Consider the following 22,127-nt stretch of genomic DNA (forward strand, 5'->3'; position numbering starts at 1 on the left):
GTCCATCCCTGTGTTATCTCCAGACTTCGTTATCCAAACACAGTCCTGGCCAGACTCCCACATTCAACTTACATGTAATCTCAAGAGTATCTAAAACCCTCCTGCCGAAGTGCTCACTTGTACCAAAACTTGTTGATCCATCAAAAGGCTCCTATTAACAAGCAACAATTTAAAATTCTCACCCTTGATGTAATTCCTGGCTGTGAACATCCCTGTCTCCCCGCACCACACAACCTGTGAGACCCCGACAACTCATTTTCTTTCAGACTCCCAAAGATGCATTTATTCATTGCTTCACCAGTCTGGCTGTTTCAACACGGTCAAGGGAACACAGTCTGGAATTCGCACCCTGACCCTCTCAGACTTGCTTTCCTCCTTTAAGGTATTCCTGAAAACCTGCTTATTTGGCAATACTTTTGATTACCTGACCCAATATCTCCATCAGAATGGGGATATGTCAGAAATTCTCAATTTCTGTGAAATTATAAAAATGATAAAAATACAAACCGTTGTTGATTTGCACACACATTGTCAACTCTTCACTGTCGCTGAGTGAATAATCTGTAACATCTCTTACCCAAGAACATTGTGGGAGCACATTCACCACACGAACTGCAGCTGTACAAGGAAGTCAAACATCACCCTCTCCACAGGCAATGGGGCTTTGGCATTAATCACTGGTGTCTGTGGAGAGAGAAACACATCGTTGATATTTCAGGGAGTGCTAAATGCATTACAGGAAGAGAGAATGTTGCAGAATTTGATGGTCAGAAATGGAAGGAAAACGCACTCTTTTGTCGAAAAAAAGAATTATTCACTGTCAAAGATACTGTGGAAAATTTAGTCCGTTGAGAGAGCAGCACATTGTCAGGGGTTGGGCAGCAAAGGAAAATTAACTTACAAAAGGTCTGTGAAAGTAACAGAAAAAACACTAAACAAGCCAAACAGCCTGTGCCCAAAGACTTTAACTCCCCTTCCCACTCCACCAAAGATATGCAGGTCCTGGGCCACCTCCACCGCCAAATCCCAGGCATCTGATGCCTGGACGAAGAACGCCTCATCATCTGTGTTCAGATCCTCCAACCACATGGGATCAATGTGGATTTCACCAGTTTCCTCATTTCCACTCCCCCCACCTTATCCCAGATCCAGCCTTCCAACTCAGCACCGCCCTCTTGACCTACCCTACATGTCCATCTTCCTTCCCACCGATGAGCTGCTGCCTGACCTGCTGTGCTTTTCCAGCATCACACTCTTTGACATTGAAAATATACTGACTCTGAGACTCTGTGTAAATCCTAGCCTATCACTCCCTGCCAAGGAAGGCTGCGCATGTGTCCCCCTGCAGCTTTCCCCTCTCAAAGTTGGCAGCCACACACGTGTCCCACGGATCACTGCCCCCAATAAAGATGGCGGCGATCACTCACGCCTTTCACCATTTGGGCATTTTCTCATTTGCCACAAAAACGGGCCAGGGATTTTCAAATTTGTGTTTTCCGATGTGCACTAAGTTCTGTAAAACCTCTCAGCCCGTTCCATTAAAATTTCCTTCTCTTCCTGGTCAATATGTCTTTCCTGAACCATGCCCTGCACCTTCACACATTTCCAATGGCTTGGTCACAACATCACAGTGCTGCCAGTGAAGCTTATCACCTGGTATCACTTTATTCCTAATGAAGGGCTTTTGCCTGAAACGCCGATTTCGCTGCTCCTTGGATGCTGCCTGAACTGCAGTGCTCTTCCAGCACCACTAATCCAGAAGCTTATCACGTGGTTGAGTGTAGCCACGCCCCTAATTCACTCAGACCAACCGGCACAACCTTGTCTTCCAGCCCCGTCCCCATCCTCTTATTGGTCCTGCTCTGAGATCAATCACCAGAGGCCCTTTGTGGGCAGGAGCATGCTCAGTGCTTCCTGCTTTTGCTGCTGTTCATCAGGTATAAGAGAGTGTTCATTCCTGTTTCTCCTAATGTCAGACATTAACAACAACGACCTCCATTGTATGGAGCCTTTCGCATGACAATTCTCCTAAAGTGCTTCACGAATGCTGGAAACGTTGATTAAAGATAACAACTTTAAGATACATCTTTGAGGAGTACAAAGGGGGTTGGGAAGGATATTGAAGAGGTTTTTAGATCAGTCAAACCGTCTAAAGATCAGCCCACCCAGACCCATTCCCCTACATCTAACACGACGTGCAATTTAGCGTGGCCAATTCACCTAACCTGTACATTTTTGGACTGTGCGAGGAAACCGGAGCACCCGGAGGAAACCCACACAAACACTGGGAGAATGTGCAAACTCCACCCAAACAGTTGCCTGAGATGGGAATAGAACCCGGGTCTCTGGCGCTGATGGGCGGCAGTGCAAACCACTATGCCACCGTGCCGCCCATCTGGAGCTCCAAACACGGAGTGATGTCTGTGGAGAACAGCTTACAATGGAGACAGTTAGTGGCTAACCATAGTTTAGCAACCCCATGTTCTAGCCCCCCTGCCCCACACACCAGGCCTTGTTCTCACAGCCTGTCATTACACACTACCTATGGTTAGCCACTAACAGTTTCCATTAACAGCTCGTCGCCCTTCCCAGGCAGATCGTTATCCACTCCTTTATCCAACCCTTCTTCTCGCTCTATCCCCACCTGTCCTTTACTCCTTACATCCTCCCCTAAACCCTACCTTCTGCATATAAACCAACATTTTTTCTCTCAGTATCAGTTCTGAGGAAGGGACGCTGGATCTGAAACTTTAACTCTGATTTCTCATCACAGATACTTCCAGACTTGCTGAGCATTTCCAGAACCTCCTGGTTGTTGTTTCTGATTTACATATTCGGCAGTTCCTTTGGTTTTAATTTACCGGGAGTTTGTAATTCAGGTCCAACAGCCCCTGTCCCAGTCTCTGCTGTCTCTCCCAACCCCAAACAGTGACACTGCACCTGCACAGCTCATCGACATGTGTCATCTTGCTGGCCACACCCCTCATTCACTCCGATTGGCTGCAGGATCACACAGACTCTCCTCCCATTGGTCTGGAGTTGCCGTCAATCAGCCGGGCCCCATTGTGATGAGAGTGGAGGGCTAATCCCTCTCTCTGCCCTGGGATGAGCTTCATCATTCACAGTGAATGGGGCAGTATCACAGATGACAGGGCCTGGGGGCTATTCAGCCCATTGGGGCTGTACTCTCTCCCTCTGGAGATGATGCAAATCTGTCCCAATTCCCCTCCTATTTTCCCACAGCCCCCCAAATCTTTCCTTAAAAATTAAAATTCCAAGTCTCTTTCAGAATACCTGCTGAATCTGTGTCGTTCAGAATGTTCCAGATGCTCAGAACTTACTGAGTACAATAATGTTCACATTTTCACTTTGTATTATTTGCCAATTACTTGAAAGTAGTTACTAAAAGTTGTGACAGTGTTAACAATTCCTCTCTCTCCACAAATTCAAGACCTTGGAACCAAATCTGCACCTGGTCAAAATCACTGCTTCACCTTCTCAGCTCCAAGGACAATTATCTGTGCTGTAGCTTGCTCTCCACAAGAGGAACGCATCTTAGTTTATTAACATCATAGACATATACAGCACAGATACAGAACTTCGGTCCAATTCATCCATGCCAACTAGGAATCCTAAACTACTGGAGTCCCATTTGCCAGCTATTGGCCTGTGTACATCAAAACAATTCCTGTTCACGTACCCAATCGGATGCCTTTTAAATGTTGTGATTTTATCAGCCTCCACTACTTCATCTGGCAGCTCATTCCATACAAACACCACACTCAGCTTGAAAACATTGCCCTTAGATTCCTTTTAAATCGTTGCCCTCTCAACCATGTGCTCTAGTTTTGGACCGACCTAACATCAGGAAAAAGAACCCCGTCTGCTCACCTTATCCATGCCCCTCGTGATTTTATAAATCTCCATGAAGTCACCTCTCAGTCTTGGATTCTCGAGGAAAATTAACCCCAGCCTATTCAGCCTCTCCCTGTAGCCCAAATCCTCCAAACCTGGCAACGTTTTTGTAAATCTTGTCCGAACCTTTTCACGTTTCACAACATCCTTCCCAGAACAGGGAAATTCAAACTGAAAGCAGAATTCCAGAAGTGGCTTAATCAATGTCTTTTAAATGTTGTAATTGTACTAGCCTCCACCCCTTCCCTTGGCAGCTCACTCCAAACATGCACTGCCATCAAACTGTCTAACTCTGGCAAAGACCTTGCAAACATATTCTGAAATGTTTCAAGTTTCGCAACATCATTCCTGGAACAGGGAGATTGGAACTGAAAACAGAATTCCAGAAGAGCCTTTATCAATGTCCTGTACAGCCACAACATGACGGAGAGCAAAACAAACGCTGCATTCACTCCCTTACCTACCTGTGACTCTACTTTCAAGGAACTATGAACCTGCACTCCAAGGTCGCTTTGCTCAGCAACACTCCCCAGGACCTTACTAGTAAGTGTATAATCCCTGCCCTGATTTGCCTTTACAAAGTCCAACAGCTAATATTGATCTAAATTGAACTCTATCTGGCATTCCTTGCTCCACTGGCCCATCTGATCAAGATCCTGTTGTATTCTGAACTAACCTTCTTTGCTGTCCACTACACCTCCAATTTTGGTGTCTTGTGTAAAGCTACTAACCATATCTCATATTCACATCCAAGTCATTTATTTAAGGACCCAATAATCGATCCTTGTAGCACATTGCTGCTCACAGTCCTCCAGTCCACAAAGCAAACCTCCAACATCACCCGCTGTCTGCTACGATCAAGCCAGTTTTGTACCCAAATGGCTTGTTCTCCCTTCATTCCATGTTATGTAACCTTGCTAAGCAATCTGCTTTTTGGAACCTTGTTGAATGTCCATATTAACAATGTTCACAGCCTGGTTTAATCAATTTTCTTTGTCACTTCAAAACATTCAGTTAAGTTAGTGAGACACGATTGTGCACGTACAAAGCCACAATGACAACAGGAGAAAGTGAGGACTGCAGATGCTGGAGATCAGAGCTGAAAATGTGATGCTGGAAAAGTGCAGCCAGTCAGGCAGCATCCAAGGAACAGGAGAATCGACGTTTCGAGAAGGGTTGATGCCCAAAACGTCGATTCTCCTGTTCCTTGGATGCTGCCTGACCTGCTGCGCTTTTCCAGCAACACATTTTCAGCTCCACATTGACAACAGTCAATGATTATTCCTTACTCTTCCAAATAGATGGATATCCTGTCTCTCAGAATCCCTTCCAACAACTTGCCTGCCACTGACTTCAGGCTCACTATACTCTTGTTCCACGGCCTCTCCTTATCACCTTTTAAAAATAATAGCACCTCACCTGTCACTATCAATGATACAAATACCTCAGAAGTGGCCCAACAGTCACTTCCCTAGATTTCCAGACAGTTCCGGGATACATCTGATCAGGTCCCAGGGCTTTATCTAAATTGAAGCGATTCAAGACATCCAGTAACACCTCCACTGTAACATGGATACTTTTCAAGTTCTCTCTGTTTATTTCGCCAACCTCTCGATCTTCCATATCTTTCTCCAGTAAAAAGGACGTGAAATATTTGCATATCTTTCACACCCCCGGTGGTTCCATCGACAGCCTCGTTAATCTTTAAGGGGTCCTATTATCTTTTGTCTGTGATATATTTGTTTAATCTCTTTGGATTCTACTTAAACCATTTCCTGAAGCTATTTCATGTCAAACAGCATCAGCAGCAAGCAACAGATCTAAACGATCCCACAACCAATAGATCAGATCGGAGCTCTGCAGTTCTGCCACACCCAGTTGTGAACAGTGATGGACAATTACACAACTCACTGGAGGAAACATCACAGATATCCCCACCCTTACCGGTGAAGGGGTCTCCCACGCCCACGCACCAGATAAAACAACAGCATTTGCAGCAATCCTCAGCCAGAAGTGCTAAGTGGGATGATCCATCTCACCCTTCGCCAGTGGTTTCCAACATCACAGATGCGAGTTTTAAGCCAGTTTGATTCAGTTTGAATAACATCAAGAAATGGTTCAGTCGTGCAAAGGCTACGGGCCCTAACAATTTTCTGGCAATAATACTGATGGTTTGAGCTCCAGAACTTGCCACCCACCAAGCCAAGTACCACTCCAGCACTGGCATCTACCGACAATGTGGAACATTGCCCAGGAATGTTCATCATAAAAACACAGGGCAATCCAACCCAGCCCATTTCCATCTATCAGTCCACACTCGATCAGCAGTAAAGTGATGGAAGATGTCATCAACAGGGCTATAAAGCAGCAGCTGCTCAGTAACAGCCAGTGAGTGACACTCATTTTAGTCTCCACCAGGGCCACTCAGTTCCCGATTGTGTTACCGCCCGATTCACAATCTGGCAACTAACTGAATCCCAGAGGCGAGGTGAGGGTGACAGATTAGTCCCACTCCAAGATCATGATTTCTAGCTGATTCTACCCTTGTCTCAGCTCATATACTCTCATCCATCTTGTGTTATCTCCAGACTTCAGTATCCAAAACACTGCTGGCCAGCTTCCCACATTCAATCTCCCTGTAATCTTAAGAAAAACTAAATCTTTGCTGCCCAATTGCTCCCTCGTACCAAAATTTGTTGATCCATCAAAAGGCTCCTATTCATACTCAACAACATACAGCCACAGAGATGTACAGCATGGAATCAGACCCTTCAATCCAACCCGTCCATGCTGACCAGATATTCCAACCCAATCTCGTCTCACCTGCCAGCATCCGGCCCACATTCCTCAATTTAACATTCTCACTCTTGACTTAATTCCTGGTTGTGATCATCCCTAGCTCACCGCATCACACATCCTTGAAGACCTCGACAACCCATTCTGTTCGAGACTCCCAATGATCTGTTAATTCATTACTTCACCTGTATGGCTGCTTTTACAGTTGTCAAAGCAACATTTTCTGAAATTCGCAGCCAAAACCTCACAGGTCTGCTTTCCCCCTTTAAGACATTCATCAAAGCCTGCTTATTTGGCAATGTTTTTGGTCTCCTGACCTAATATCAACAGTCTGTGACCTTATGTCTAAAGTTCCCAATAATATTTTTTGTGAAATTATAAGCAGGATAATAAAACTACAAACTGTTCTTGATTTGGACATTACCTTCAAATCATCACTGTTGCTATAAAGAATACTCTGTAATGTCTCTTACCCAACCACATTGTGGGAGCACCTTCACCACTGCAGCTGTACAAGAAAGTCAAACATCACCCTCTCCACAGGCAACAGGGATTTGGCATTAATCACTGGTTTCTGTGAAAGGAGAAACACAGTTGATGTTTCAGGGAGTGCAAAACAGATTACAGGGAATGAAAATGGTGCAGAATTTAATCGTCAGAAATGGAAGGAAAATACACTTGCTTATTGGAAAAAAGAATTCTTGACAGTCAAATATTTTGCAGAAAAAAATTAATAAGCAGCACATGGTCAGGGGCTGTGCAGCAGAGAAAAATTAACTTAGAAAAATGTCTGTAAAAGTAATCGGAAAATACTAAACAGACCAGAAATACACCCATTGTTCGATACTGAGCAAGCCAGATATTGACAAAGTGCTCATAAGGGAGCCCAGAGATGAAGCACAGATGTATAAGCTGTTATGATCCCACAGTCATATAGGCGTATAGCACCGATACAGACCTTTCGGTTTAACTCATCCATGCCAACCAGGTATCCGAACCTCATCTATTCCCATTTGCCAGCACTTGGCCCATATCCGTGTAAACGCTTCCTAATCGTATCATGTGTCCAGTTAGATGCCTTCAACAAGTTTTAATTGTACTAGCCTCCACCACTTCCTCTGGCAGCTCATTCCACCCGCTGCATGAAAGAGTTGCCCTTTAGGCCCCTTTGAATTTTTGCCCCGTTCACCCTAAAGCAATGTCCTCTACTTTTGGACACCACTACTCCAGGGAAAACACCTTGTTCATTTACCCTGTTTATGCTCCTCATGATTGTATAAACCTCCATAACATCACCGCTCAGCCTATGGCACTCCAGGGAAAACAGCCCCACCCTCTTATGCTTCATCCTGTCGCTCAAATCCTCCAAACGTAACAACATCCTTGTAAGTCTTTTATGAAACCTTTCAAATTTCACAGCACCCTTCTGAAAGGAGGCAGGCCAGAATTTCACACAATATTCCAAAAGTGGCCTAACGAATGTCCTGTACAGCAACATGACCTCCCACATCCTATACTCAATGCTCTAACCAATAAAGGAAAATGCTCTGAACACCTTCTTCATCATCCTATCTACCTGCAACTTGACTCGCAAGGACTATGATCCTGCAGTCTAAGGTCTCTTTGTTCCGCTAGTGTCTCCAGGGCCTTGCCATTCAGTGTATAAGTCCTGGGCTGAAAAACGTGTTGCTGGAAAAGCACAGCAGGTCAGGCAGCATCCAAAGATCAGGAGAATCGACGTTTCAGACATGAGCCCTTGATGCTGCTTGACCTGCTGTGATTTTCCAGCAACACATTTTTCAGCTCTGATCTCCAGCATCTGCAGTCTTCACTTTCCCCTAGTGTATAAGTCCTGCCCTGACTTGCTTTTCCAAAATGCAGCATCTCACATTTATCTAAATTAATCCATATCTGATCAATATCTCACTGTAACCTGAGGTAACCTTCTTCATTATGCACAATACCTCCAATTTTGAATGACCTGCAAACTCAGTTACGATAGCAAGTCATTTAAATGAATGACGAAACAAATCCAGAAATAAACATCCATTTCTCTGAGTTTGAATGTGCTCTGTGTAAATCCTGCCCAATGACTCTGTACGAGAGAATGGCTGCACATGCGCCTGGCTGCACCTTGCACCCTACAAAGATAGCGGCCGCACACTTGTCCACTGAATCGTTGCCCCAAATAAAAAAGCCAGCAGTCACTCAGGCCTGCAGCCCCGTTTACTACAAACAAGGGACTGGGATGTTCAAATTTGTGTTTTCCGACGTGCACAACATGTTTGTAAAACCTCTCCGCTCATAGAAACAGTTTTTCTCTCGTTTCCTTCTGTTTATTTATTTATATCCTTACCGTATCCTTTCGCTCGATAACTTCCCGAGCATTCATTACAGCGACTCTCGGCCGCGCGCGAGTGTGATCACGTGTTTAGCCTACTTCTGCTCCTCGTTCACTTTGATTGGTTGGAGGACCAACCTCCCGCCAGGTCCTCCAGTACCGCCCACCGTCCTTTCATTGGTCCGGTGAGGACATCAATCACCCGGGGTCCCTTTGTTGGGTAGAGCATGCGCAGTGCGTCCTGCTTTTGCTGATATGTTGGGAAATGTAATGGGAGAGTTTACTGAGAGGAAGGATACCTTTGTGTGAGCTCTGAAGTAGATTTCCTTTATTAATGGAGGGAATTGCCTTCCTACTCACGACTGCATAGCTGTGATTAATGAACCAATGCCATCTGAACCAGTACATAAACACACCATTTTCACAACATCTGAGATCTTCATCACATTGTATCACACTCTTCTTTGGAAATAAAAAAAGCATGAAATGGAGCCTCAAGGAATCGGAGCAGGAGTAGGGCATTCATCCCCTCCAGTTTGTTCCCCCATTCTATCATGGCTACCAGATCATGGCTGGGCCAACTCCGACCTCAACACCTCTTTAATGCTTGATCTGCATAGCCCTCAACTGCTCAATATTTCAAAAATCTATCTGCCCTCTTTTAGAATATTTTGAGATAGAATCATAACTTCCCTACTGTGTGGAAACAGGCCCTTCGGCCCAACAAGCCACACAACCATCTGAAGAGTAACCAAACCAGATCCATTCCCCTACCACATTTAACTTTCACAATTGTTTGGGCTAGAAAAGTCTAGCCATTCACTGAGAGAAAATAATTCTTTACCTTTTTTACAAAATGAATGTTCCCTTATGTAATGTCCCCTGGTTTGAGACTTCATTGGTGCTAGAAGATCTAGTCAACATCTACCCAGTCAACCTCCTCAGAATCTTGTTTCCATAAGATCACCCCTTATATTATGTGGGTGGCACAGTGGTTAGCACTGATGTCTCACAGTGCCAGAGACCTGGGTTTAATTCCTGCCTCACGTGACTCTCTGTGTGGAGTTTGCACGCTGTCTGCGTGGGTTTCCTCTGGGTGCTCCGGTATCCTCCCACAATCCAAAAAAAAAGCGCAGGTTAGGATAATTGGCAATGCTAAATTGCCTGTAGTGTTAGGTGAAGGGGTAAATGTAGGGGAATGGGTCTGGGTGGGTTGTGCTTCGGCGGATCGGTGTGGACTTGTTGGGCCTAGGGCCTGTTTCCACACTGTATGTAATCTGTTTGTTGAGATTCTATTGTATAATGAACTAACCTGTTTAGCTATTCTTGATAGGTCAACCTTTTTGTCCTCGAAGCAGCTAGCTGAATCTTTTTTTGAATGGTCTCCAATACTGATTTATCCCTTATTAAATATGGGAGTTAACATTGCGTACAGTACTCCAAGTGAGGTCTCAGCAACAGCCAGTGTAGTTAACCAATCCTCACTCCATGCAAATACGTCACCCCTGACACAGTGAGCTCCTGTATTATGCAATTAACTTTTCTGTAGCACCTGATCATTTGCATTTCTAAAATCCAAATACAGAACATCATTGGATTGCCCTTTATCAGCCCTGCTTGTTATCTCCTCAATGAAATGTCGCAAATTTATCATAGTGTCTCTTTCACAAAACCCAGTCTACCATGTTTAATGATAAGCTTTTCTAAATGTCCTGCTATTTAATACTTTAATATTCGACTCTGCCGTATTACAAAAACAGATATTAAACTAAGTAGTCTATAGTTTCCTGATTTCTGTCTCCCTTCCCTTCTTGAACAGGTGCATCAATCCACTGGATGCTTCCTGTATCCCCTGATTCTGGAATATTTCAATCGATGCCTTGAATAACGCTGCAGTCAGGTTCCTTAAAAATGTTTGATCCAGGCCATTCGGTCCTGTCTGCCTTTAGTCCGATTAGTTGTCCCTTGTAACAAAGACTGTTATAACATTTCAAAAGCCTCTGATTTCAAAAGCACAATGTGATCCAAGTTGTCTTCTAATCGGTGCTGTACTAATTCTTTCTGATCGAGATGACTGGGTTGGCATGTGTGCAGGTTGTAGCAGGACCTCTGACTGCCACAAACCGATGTGGGGGAACAGCTCCTGTGTCAGTGACAGTGTTGTTGGTCTATTAGAGGCAACAACATTCAGACTTCACGAAGCAACTGCGAACCAGGGCTGCAAACCCACAATCCGAAGAACTGCAGGTTAGTGAATTGGTTATGCTAAATTGCCATAGTGTCCAGCGATGCACAGTTTCGGTGCATTCATCAAGGGTAAACATTGAGGAATAGGTTTGGTTGGGATACTGTTTGGAGGGTCGGTGTGGATTTCGTGGGCTGAAGGGCCTGTTTCCACAATGTAAGGATTCCATGCTCTGAGTAATTTTGGGGATCTAATAGAATCCTGGTATTCAGAGGGTTCTCTGTTAGTTAAAATAGTATTGTGCACTCCACTTATGTTACCTTCTGAAACAATTTGAGGTAGACTGCTCTGTGCAATTTCACAGAACAGATGCTCTGGAACCAATCATGGAACAGCTATTTTCGACCTGATAATATGATTGATTAATGAGCTCAAAGTGAAAGACCCTTTTGGTAAGATGCAATGCAGCATGATAGAATCTAGCTTTAGGGTGAGGAATTTGGTTCTTCAACTAGTATCTAAACTTAAAGGCAGTGACAAGGGGATAAGGTAGTAGTTCCCTAAATTGGGATGGGACTATAGTTACAATATTAAAGCAGAAGAATATATTCAGTTATTTTATAATTCTCAACAATATATATTAACTTGTAAAAGAAATGCATGATGAACAGCGGTGCATAGCTGAGGGAATTATGAGTGACATCAAATTGAAAGAAAAGATGTACAAAACTGCAAAGATGATGGTAGACTAGAAAGTTTCAAAATTTCAAACTATCGAAGGATGAACAAAAGGATGGAAGATATTTTGTCCCTTGTCAGAGAGACTGTTGTAACATCTTTTCTCACATTTAATACCTTGCTTATTTCCCAGCATTAGGGTCGTAACATTAGCTTCTGGATTAGTAAGATAATTGGGCAACTTAACCCACCAGTTACTCAGCCTAAAACACAGTGCTCTTGTGATGCTGTGGTAGTGTCTCCAACTTTGAGCCAGAAGGCCTGGAACTGTCCCACCTGCTCCAGAGGTGTCAAAATGAATTGAAATAGGTTGATTGGGAAAGCAATATGAGACAAACTTCAGTAATTGAATGGACAATCTTGAGGGTCTCTGGAAATTCCAAACTTGACTGTTTTGTATCCTCACCTGAGGCCTGATCTCAATTAATCTGCCTCATTTAAATGGAATTGCCTTTTCTTGTTTTGAATATAATTGAAGTATGTCCTGTCTGCATGCCCCCTTATACAAAACATGTTGCAATCTGTCAAAGAACAAGATTGAAAACTCCGATCAGCTGATAACCTGTTCAAGGGGTTAAACCAGTGGCCTTTTCCACTGGGACAGTAGGCGATACAGAATTGATCCCATTTCCCATGAAACTGAGACAGGTGGTGGTGAACTTGCTGGAATGACTTCCACCGAAACATTTTAGAATTAAAATAAATTACTTTGGTTGCGGTGCAATTGAACTTAGTGGGGAGTATAGCCTGTCATTTCTTTGTTTTTGTCATCGCAGAAGAAATGAGAGCAGCCCAACGCCAGCCGAAACTGCGGAGAAACTGCCAGATATTAAAATGCGTAACTCCGCCTCATTAGCCAGTCTGACTGAGTCATCCAGACTCAAACATCATGACTGGAGGTGGGATTTTTGTGTTCACTGTGGATGCTTTTACAGAATTCAAAATTAATGCATAGCATATTTCTTGAGAACTGAAAACAACAAATACTGCAGCTCACAGGAGCGAGCCAATGGCTGAGTGGTATTACTGCTGGACTGTTTATCCAAAGATCCAGGTTGCATTCTGGAGAACCAGGATCGAATTCTGCCACAGGAAATGGTGTAATTTGAATTCAGTGAATATCTGGAATTAAGAATCTCATGACCATGAATCCTTTGTGGGGTTACAGAAAACCCATCTGGTTCACTAACGTGCTTGAAGTAAGAAGATACCATCCTTACCTAGTTTGTCCTACATGTGACTCCAGACACACAGCAATGAGCTTCACTTTTAACTGCCCATTGGGCAATTAGGGATGAACAATGAATGCTGCTCAGCCAATGACAGTCTCATCCCATGAACTTTTTTTTTTAAAAAAATCGATGGAGAGAGCAAGCTAACATTTTGAGTCTAGATATTTCTTCATAAGATCTCTGATCGAGTCATCGAGACACATCGTTAGCTTGCTTGGTCTCCAGGGATGCTCTCTGCCCTGCTGTCAGCTCCAGCATTTGCTGTTTTCAGGACAGATTCCACCGTCTGTAGTAATTTCCTTCTATACTTCTTCATTATGTTGTTTATTAAATGTCCATTAAACTGCAGCTACTACTCAACACCTTACCTACAGAGTAATATGGCCCTGGTGTCTGAAGCCTGCATTAACTTGTTCAATTACACCATAGTTTAGGACAATTGCAAAATGCCACTGTGGCTGAAAAGAATAGAATCATAGTCACCAACATGGAAATGAACCCTTCGGTCCAACTCATCCATGTCAACCAAATTTCCCAAACTATGCCAGTGCAGTTTGCCTGCATTTGGCTCATATTCCTCAACCTTTCCTATTGATGTACCTCTCCAAAGGTCTTTTAAATGTTGTAACTGTACTTGCATCTACCACTTCCTCTGGCCGCTCATCCCGTGTCCCAACCAATCTCTTTGTGAAAACGTTGGCAACTGATAGTTTCACTGTTGACTACGGTGTGTGAATCATTGGGGATGATTGTTCGTTCAGGACCACCCCTGTCTGAGCACAGCTTGAATGTAGCTTGGGCCTCCTTGTGGGTTACCACATGCTGCTCAAGGCTTTCTGTTTGTGCAGCGCAGCTGTCTATGGTTGGGATGTTGTGGAAGGAAGGAGGAGGCATTAAGGAATTAATGAATTTATGGAATGTGGGTGTCACTGGCTGTGCGAATATTTATTCCCTCATTCTAATGCCCTTGAGAAGGTGGTTGTGAGCTCCCTTTTTGAATCACTACAGTCCGTGTGGGTTGTAGACCTATTGGTCGTGCTGTTGGGAGGGAAGTCTAGAATTTTGGCTCAATGACGCTTCAGGACTGCTGAAAGATTTTCAACTCCAGATGGTAATGGCTTGGAAGGGAACCTACAGGAGGTGATGTTCCCATTAATCTGCTTCCCTTTTCCTTTTATTTGGTATTGGTCATAGGTTTGGAAGATGCTATTGAAGTGTTATGAATTGATGTAATGTATCTTGTAGATAGTACATGGTGCTGCTCTTGGCATCAGTGGAGGAGGGAGTGAATGTGGTGCCAATCAAGAAGTCTGCTTTTTCCTGACACTGTCAAGATTCTTGAGTGTTCTTGGAGCTGCACCCAAACCTAGCCAGTAGTGAATATCCTATTGCACTCCTGAGTTGATTCTTGTAGATGGTGGACAGGCATCAGAGATTCGGAGGGTGGTTTACTTACCGTAGTTATATGGAAAGTCCACTTCAATTTCTAGTCAATCGTAAACCCCCAGAATGTTGATGGTGGGGGATTCGGTGATGGTAGGTTTGAAGAAAGAGACTGCAATGTTTTTGGTGAAGGAGTTTCAGGCTGAAAGCTAGGGAGGGGGGAATAAGGTAGAGGCTAGAAATGGATAGGTGGGGAAAGATGCTGCAAAGGAGACATCACGGTCTTTTCTCTGTGCTGGGTCCAGCTGGTCTGCTGACACTATTGTAGAGATATTGTGGCTCATCTCACCAAATCAAACAGCCTCTCCCCATAGACTTTCCAATACCATGCCTATTAAACACCTTGTATTAGTCCATTCCTCTTACTTCCTCCTTTTGAAATAAGAACGTTAGAGCATCATAATTAGGAGCAGGAGTATTAAGGCAGCCCCTTATACCTGCTCTGCCATTTGATACAGACATGGTTAATCTTATCTTGGCCTGAACACCAGTTTCCCGCCATCCCTCCTTAACTCTTCAACCCATTACTAATTAAAAACCTTTGTGTCTCTTATTTAAATTTACTTCATGTCCCAGAATCCACATTGTTCTGAGGTAGTGAATTCCCAAGATTCACCATCCTCTGAGAGAAGTAATTCCTCCATCTTTCCCTTTATTGTAAACTTATGACGACTCATTGTAGATTGAATCATCTTCTCTGCATCTACTTGATCAATCCCTTGACCATTTTATAGACCCTCAATGATACCACCTCTAATTCTTGTGCTGCAATGAATATGAATGCAAATAGTGGTTGGAGTTCAGCTTGTGACATTTTAATAACTGTGGCAGAGGATGTTTGTTCAAAACTGAGCTGGACAGTTAGTGCTTTTCAAATAAGAAATACTTGATGAGATTAAGTACATTAATATATTGGAGTTTTGTTTTTAGGAAGACTAAGTGTTGGGAAGATTTGGTTAAGGGAATATTGCAGTCAAAGCTGTGGAAGATTAACCTCCACCCATGTGTGAGGTAGTACATTGTGATCAAAAGACTAAAGAGGCCACGTCCTCTTTGGAAATAAGTCCTTAAATAGGGCAGAGGGATCTGGAGATAGGAATGAGTCACTAGCAGCAAATGGCACCGGTTTGTGAGGTTTGATAGAAAAGTAGATCATTGGTTTATTTCTGGGGTAACAGACTGGAAATGTGTTAGATATGTGTAGAACCATGGACAGATCACCCTTGGAGCACTGCAAACAGTTCTGATCTGGGAAGATAAAGAATAGTTACTGGAATTATATCCAAACTGAATTTGAATTAATCCAGTAAGATTGGGCAGTCTTGTCTCATTGAAAAAGAGTGACATGGTCCAGTTACGTTGGATCGAGTAGACATGGAAAAGATGTTTCTGCTTGCGAATGACCGAATCCACCGAATCTGTAGATATAATTGTAATCACTATTAAATCTAATGGGGAATTTGCAGAGGGCGACAAAGTCTTTACCAAAAAGGGGTTTGAATGTAGAACTTACTTCATCAGGAATAATTGAAGCAAATAACAGATGAATTCAAGGAGGAGCTTGGAATACAAGAAATCGAAGAAAACTATGTTGATGGGTTTAGGTTTGGAAGGAAGCCTGAGTAAATCACAAATATTGAGAACCTGTTTCTGTGTCCTGAAACTAAGCATCTGTGTTGTTCTGTGACATTTCTATAGGAGCAGCAGTGGAAGCAGTAAACAAGGCAGCTCACCCTTACCATTCTTGGAAAAAATTCAGAAACTCTGGCCACACAAAAGGGAAATAGCTCTCTTGAGGAGGTGGTTCAAACAGTGGCCAACGACTCGATCCGCAGAGACAGTGTGCCTTCATTACCTGGTGAGAAAGGTGAATTCTTTAACCAGAAATGATGTTTTGTCCTTCCACTGATCTCATGACTGAAACGGGGAAATATGTCTCTTCAGTTAGATGATTTGAATCAATCAAATCTTTTGCTACGTTAGCACTCCTTCCCTACCCAAAGGATCTGTGGGTCAAATAGGCACATGTCCTGCACTGATTTATTTCAAGATTCCTTTATTCAGTCATGTGCTTAAGCTATTCAATCCAACTTCCTTGTGTTTCCCTTGGATCTGTGGTTGTGCAGAAGGAAACTTAAACAATGTGTGATTCAATATGAAAGTTGTGTTGAATCAATAATTGTACCCCCACTCTGCTCCTTGAGCAGATAATTAATCCAAAGATTCTAGCTCAGCCCCTAACTTCAATTTCAAGTTCTAAACCTTTCAGTGAGCAATGGAAAATAACAAAGAACAATGTCAATCATTTATTGTCTCTCCAGACTCTGCTTCTGTTGCCACTGAGTAATCCCATGAGTTCGACAAGTCAATGACGAAAGATGAGATTGAAGAGAAATCCGTCCATTCCCTTCTGCCATCAGAGAGCCATCACCGCTTTCATATGGGGACGAAACGCAGCCAGCAGCATGATTCAGATGAGGACATAGTGCGGGACCAATCGGCTTCTCCAATGGATTAGGGTGAGTGGTGGTATCAATTACTGGGATCTCAGTGCTTGGAATAGTTGCTCCTCTCCATGTTCGAGGTATCTTGCCATGAGATTCAGATGGAGAGGACGAGGACCATATGGTGTAACGAGTGTAAGCCAACAGTTGGGCGGGGCCTAAGTTTTTGAAACAAAAAGCGAGTCCCACTCAGTAACAATGTGCCCAGAGTTTATCAATCATGAAGGAGAATAAATATTTCACATTGTTAATCTTTGTGATCGAGTTACCATGTCGTGAAGACAAAGATTAATATTTAATGGGATTCATTGCTCCCCCAATCAGATAAACACAAGGCAAATTTGACTGCGAAGAATGTCCCTGCGTTTACACGTTTCTACTGTCCATTAAATGTAATAAGATGCAAAAGATGTCCTTGCAGACGAATTTGATTTGAACAAGAGACATTTGTGTAGATAATAAGAGATATTCTAACTGGAAGGATATGTTTAGTGATATCCTGCACGGATCGATGTTGGATCCCTCTTTATTCACTGTTCATAATGAAAGGAAAGCCACATTCAAAATTTGGGACCACTCTGCAGATTACTGCGATTCCAAGTATAGGTAGATGGAAGCACAGCAATACAAAGCAATCTTGATAGATTCAGTAAATGAAAAAACAACGACAGATGAGTTTGTGTCGGCGAGTGAGAGGTTGGATCAAAATAGGATATTTCTTGATTGTGAAAATAGAAAGAGAGTGATTGATCCAGCTGTATAGTTTATGAAAATGTCACAGACAGGTTCAGAAAAATGATCAAGGGGCCGGTGGAATGTTGACATTGATCTCTGCAGAAGATGAGAAACCAAAGGATTAGAAGTCATGCTTCAGCAAATCCGAACCTGGGTAGACCAAGCTGTCAGGGCTGGGCACCATGGCTTAAGGAGAGGATCACTCTGAGTGGAAGGGCAGTGTAGATTTACTGAAGTGATATTTGGATTCCAAGGCTGAACTGAAGAAGAAAGATTAAACAGATAAAGTGTTAGAGTCAGAACATTGAGGTGTGATAACGGGGAACACTTTTATACACAGAAATGAATCAAGTTTGATAAAGTTCCACACACAGCAATTGATTGGAAATCATTTGCAAATTTTAAATCTGAGATTGGTCGATTTTGAATGAAAATGCTGAAGGATTATGGGACAACGACAAGGATTTGTCATGATGAGGAAGATTACCATGATTTGGTTGATTGGTGAAATAGGCTTAAGAAGCAAAATAGCCTCCTCGTGCTCTGATGTTGATGTAACCATGACACCCTTATTCTCTGCAAGTGCAACTCCTGTTGTGTTTTTGGTTATTATCAGAACCTGGCAGCAAGTTAGTGACTGGAGTCCTGACCAGAAAATCATCAGGATGAGGGACTTCACTGGTCTTAATGTGTTTCACAGATGATGAAATGACACAGCCAGCACTCTCCTTCCCTCTCTTCCCCTCTCTGCCCCTCACTCCTCCCCTCCCACCCCCCTCCCCCACCCACTCGCGCCCCCCGGCTACCCCCTCTTAATCCTCCACCCCTCTCCCCACCCCTCTCCCACGCCTCTCTGCCTCCCCCGCCCCCTCACCCCCCTTGCACCCCCAACCCCCTATCGCACCCCCTCCCGCACTCTCCCTCATCCACGTCTCGCCCCCCCGGGCCACCCTTCCACCCATTCACCCCCCTTTTCCCCCACCTCGCCCACCCCATCGCCCCCTCATGCTATCCCCCTCTCACTGCCCCCCTCTCGCCCCCTCACGCTCCCCCTCTTGTTGCCCCCCTCTTCCCCTCCACCCTTTCGCCCCCACTGCACCCATTCACCCCATCGTCCCCCTTCTCGCCCCTGCTTCTCACCCCCCTCAACCCCCCCTTTCCCCACCCCTCGCACCACTTGCCCCCCCTACACCTGCCCACCACCCCACGCCTCACCCCTTGCACCCCCCTCGCCCCCTCTCGCTCCCCCATCCCCCCCGCCCCCATACCCCCCGAGCACCCCCTCGACCCGCCTCCCTCAAACCCCACCCCCCTTACCCCGCTAAACCCCTCCCGCTACCACCCTCCCGCTAGCCCCTCCCACTATCCCCCTATTCGCCCTCCCTCTCTGCCTCTCTCCGTCTGCCCCCTCCCTCTGCCCCCTCCCTCTATCCCCCTCCCCAGCTCTCTCTCTTTCTTTCTTGCCGATCCCGCGCTGCCACTCTGCCACTCTCGCTCTTTCTTGCAGCTCTCTCTCGCACTCTCTCTCTGTCAGCCCTCCCTCCCTCACATCCCTCTGTCTCTCACTCGCCCCCTCTTTCTCTTGCTCTCTCGCTCTCCCCATCTCTCTCTCTCACTCCTTCTCTCTCTCGCCCTCCTTTCCCCCCTCTCACACCCCGTTTCTCTTCTCTCTCTCCCCATCACTGTCATTCTCTCTTGCCTCTCTCTCTCTTGCGTGCGGCCCTCTCTCTCTCTTACACCCACTTTCGCCCCTCTCTCTCTCTATATCTCTCTTTGCTCCCCCATCACCATCGCTCACCTCTCTCGCTCTCTCTCTATCCTTCTCTCTATCATCTCTCCCTCTCGCTCCTCTCACTCTCTCTCGCTCTCTCTGTCACCCCTCTCTAACCCCTCCCTTGCTCCTTCTCGATCACTCTCTGCCTCAACCTCTCTCACACACCCTCTCTCCATCTCTCTTTCCCTCGCTCTCTCACTTTCTCTCTCGTATTTGTCCCCTCTTTCCTTCTTTCTTGCAACTCTCTCCCTCTTTCTCTCATTCTCTCTCGCTCATTGCCTCTCTCTCTCACTCAGTCTCGGTCACTGTCACCCTCATTCTATATCACATCCCCCTCTCTCTCTCTCTCTCTCTCTCTCCGTCTCGCTCCTTTCTCTCTCTCCCCATTCTATCCCTCTCTCTCCCGCCCCTCTCTCCCTCTTGCCCCTCTCTTTCTTCGGCACCTATGTCTCTCTCTCTCTCTCGCCACCTCTCTCCCTCATTCGCTGTTGATTCATTGCTCTCGCATCCTCTCTTCCTCTCTCACCCCTCTGTCGCAGTCTCTCTGGGCCTTCCCTCTGTCTCTAGCCTCCTCTCTCTCTCTTTCGTCTGTCTCTCATTGCTCTACCTCTCGCTCGTCCCGTCTCTCCATCTCGCAATCCCTTCTATCTCGCTCCCTCTCTCTCTATTGCGGCCTCTCTTTCTCACTCTCGCTCTCCATCCTCTTTCTCTGTAGCCCTCTCTCTCTATCCTGCCCCCTTCTCTCTCTCTCTACTAATCCTCTCTCTCCTGCGTGCACTCTTGCTGTGTCTGACTCTCTCTCTCTTGCCCCCTCTCTCCGTCTCTCTGTTACCTCTCTCTCTTGCTGCCTCGTTCTCTCAATGTCTCTCTGACTCACTCGCTCTCTCTCTTGCTCGCCCCCTTTGTTCATCTCTCTATGCCTCTTGCTCTCGTTCTGGTTCTCTCTTGCTGGCACCCTCACTCGCCCCCCTCCCACTCGCCTTCCTCTCTCTCACACCCCTCTCTCTCTCGCCCACCCTCCTTATCACACTCGCCCCCTCTCTCTCTCTCAAACCCTCTCTCTCTCTAGCACCCCCCTCCCTCTCGCCCCTCCCTCTCTCTTTCACCCCCTCACCCCTCTCTCTATCGCCCCCCTCTCTCTCTCGCCCCCTCCCTCTGTCTCTCTCGCCACCTCAGTCTCTCTCTCCCACCCCTCCATCACTCTCTCTCAACCTCACCCTCTCTCTCTTTCTCGCTGCCTCCCTCTATCGACCCCTTCCTCTCTTTCTCGCCCCCTCTCTTTCTCGCCCCCCTCCCTCTCTTTCTCGCCCCCTCCCTCTCCCTCTCTCTCGCCCCCTCTCTCTCTCTCGGCCCCTCCCTCTCTCTCTCGCCGCTCCCAATCTCTTTCACCCCTCATCCCCCCGTCTCCTGCTCCCTCCCGCTCTCTCACTCGCCCCCCCGATTCTCTCGCCCCCCTCTCTCGCCCCCCTCCCTCTCACTCTCTCTCGCCCCTTTATCTCCTACTCGCCCCCGTCTCTCTGCCTCGCACCCCTCCCTCTCTCTCTTTCTCGCCCCTTGCCACTCTCGCCCCTCCCTCTCTTTCTCACCCCCTCCCTCTCTCTCTCGCCACCCTCTATCTCTTTCTCGCCCCATCCCTCTCTTTCTCGCCCACTCCCTCTCTCTCTCGCCCCCTCCCTCTCTCTCTCGCCCCCTGCCTCTCTCTCTCGCCCCTCCCTCTCTCTCTCGCACCCCTCCCTCTCTCTCTCACTCCGTCCGAATCTCTCTCGCCCCTCCTCCGCCGTCTCTTGCTCCCACCCCCCTCTCTCACTCGGCGCCCTGACTGTCTCACCCACCTCTCTCGCCCCCCTCCCTCTCTCTCTCTCTTGTCCCCTCCCTCTCTCTCTTGTCCCCTCCCTCTCTCTCACTTGTCCCCTTCCCCTCTCTCTCGCCCCCTCCCTTTCTCTCTCGCCCCCTCCCTATCTCTCTCGCCCCCTCCCAATCTCTCTCTCGCCACTCCTCTCCTCTCACTTGCTACTTCCCCCTCTCTCACTCGCCCCCGTTTCTCGCGCCCCCTCTTTTGCCCCCCTCACTCACTCTCTCTCGCCCCCTCCCCCTCTCTCTCTCCTCCCCCTCTCTCTCCCGCCCACACCCTCTCTTTCTCTCCTCCCCCTCCCTCTCTCACCCCTTTCTCTTTCTCTCTCGCCCACACCCTCTCTCTCTCATCCCCTCCCTCTCTCTCTATCTCACCCCACCCCTCTCTCTCTCGACCCCCCACCCTCTGTCTCTCTCGCCCCCTCTCTCTATTGCCCCCCTCCCGCTCTCTCTCTTGCCCCCCGCTCTCTCGCCCCCCCGCTCTCTCTTGCCCCCTCTCTCTCTTGCATACCCCTCTCTCTCTCTCGCCCACTTCCCTCTCTCTCTCTCTCGCCCCTCCCTCTCTCTCTCTCGCCCCACTCCCTCTCGCTCTCTCGCAACACCTCCCTCTCTC

General features: G+C 46.2%; 1 long non-coding RNA gene across 2 annotated transcripts in view; it reads right to left on the reverse strand.

The window, feature by feature from the left end:
- LOC140492409 (uncharacterized) overlaps positions 1-9,157 on the reverse strand; it is a 33,643-nt gene extending 24,486 nt beyond the window's left edge. For both annotated transcript variants that reach the window (XR_011963565.1, XR_011963566.1), the window contains exons 1-2: positions 9,068-9,157; positions 578-684 (exon numbers count right to left, since the gene is read on the reverse strand). This is a non-coding gene — a long non-coding RNA (uncharacterized lncRNA). The remainder of the gene's footprint in view (positions 1-577; positions 685-9,067) is intronic.
- Positions 9,158-22,127: the final 12,970 nt, after the last annotated feature.

Source organism: Chiloscyllium punctatum, chromosome 21 (assembly GCF_047496795.1).
Source record: "Chiloscyllium punctatum isolate Juve2018m chromosome 21, sChiPun1.3, whole genome shotgun sequence".
NCBI classification, from domain to species: domain Eukaryota; kingdom Metazoa; phylum Chordata; class Chondrichthyes; order Orectolobiformes; family Hemiscylliidae; genus Chiloscyllium; species Chiloscyllium punctatum.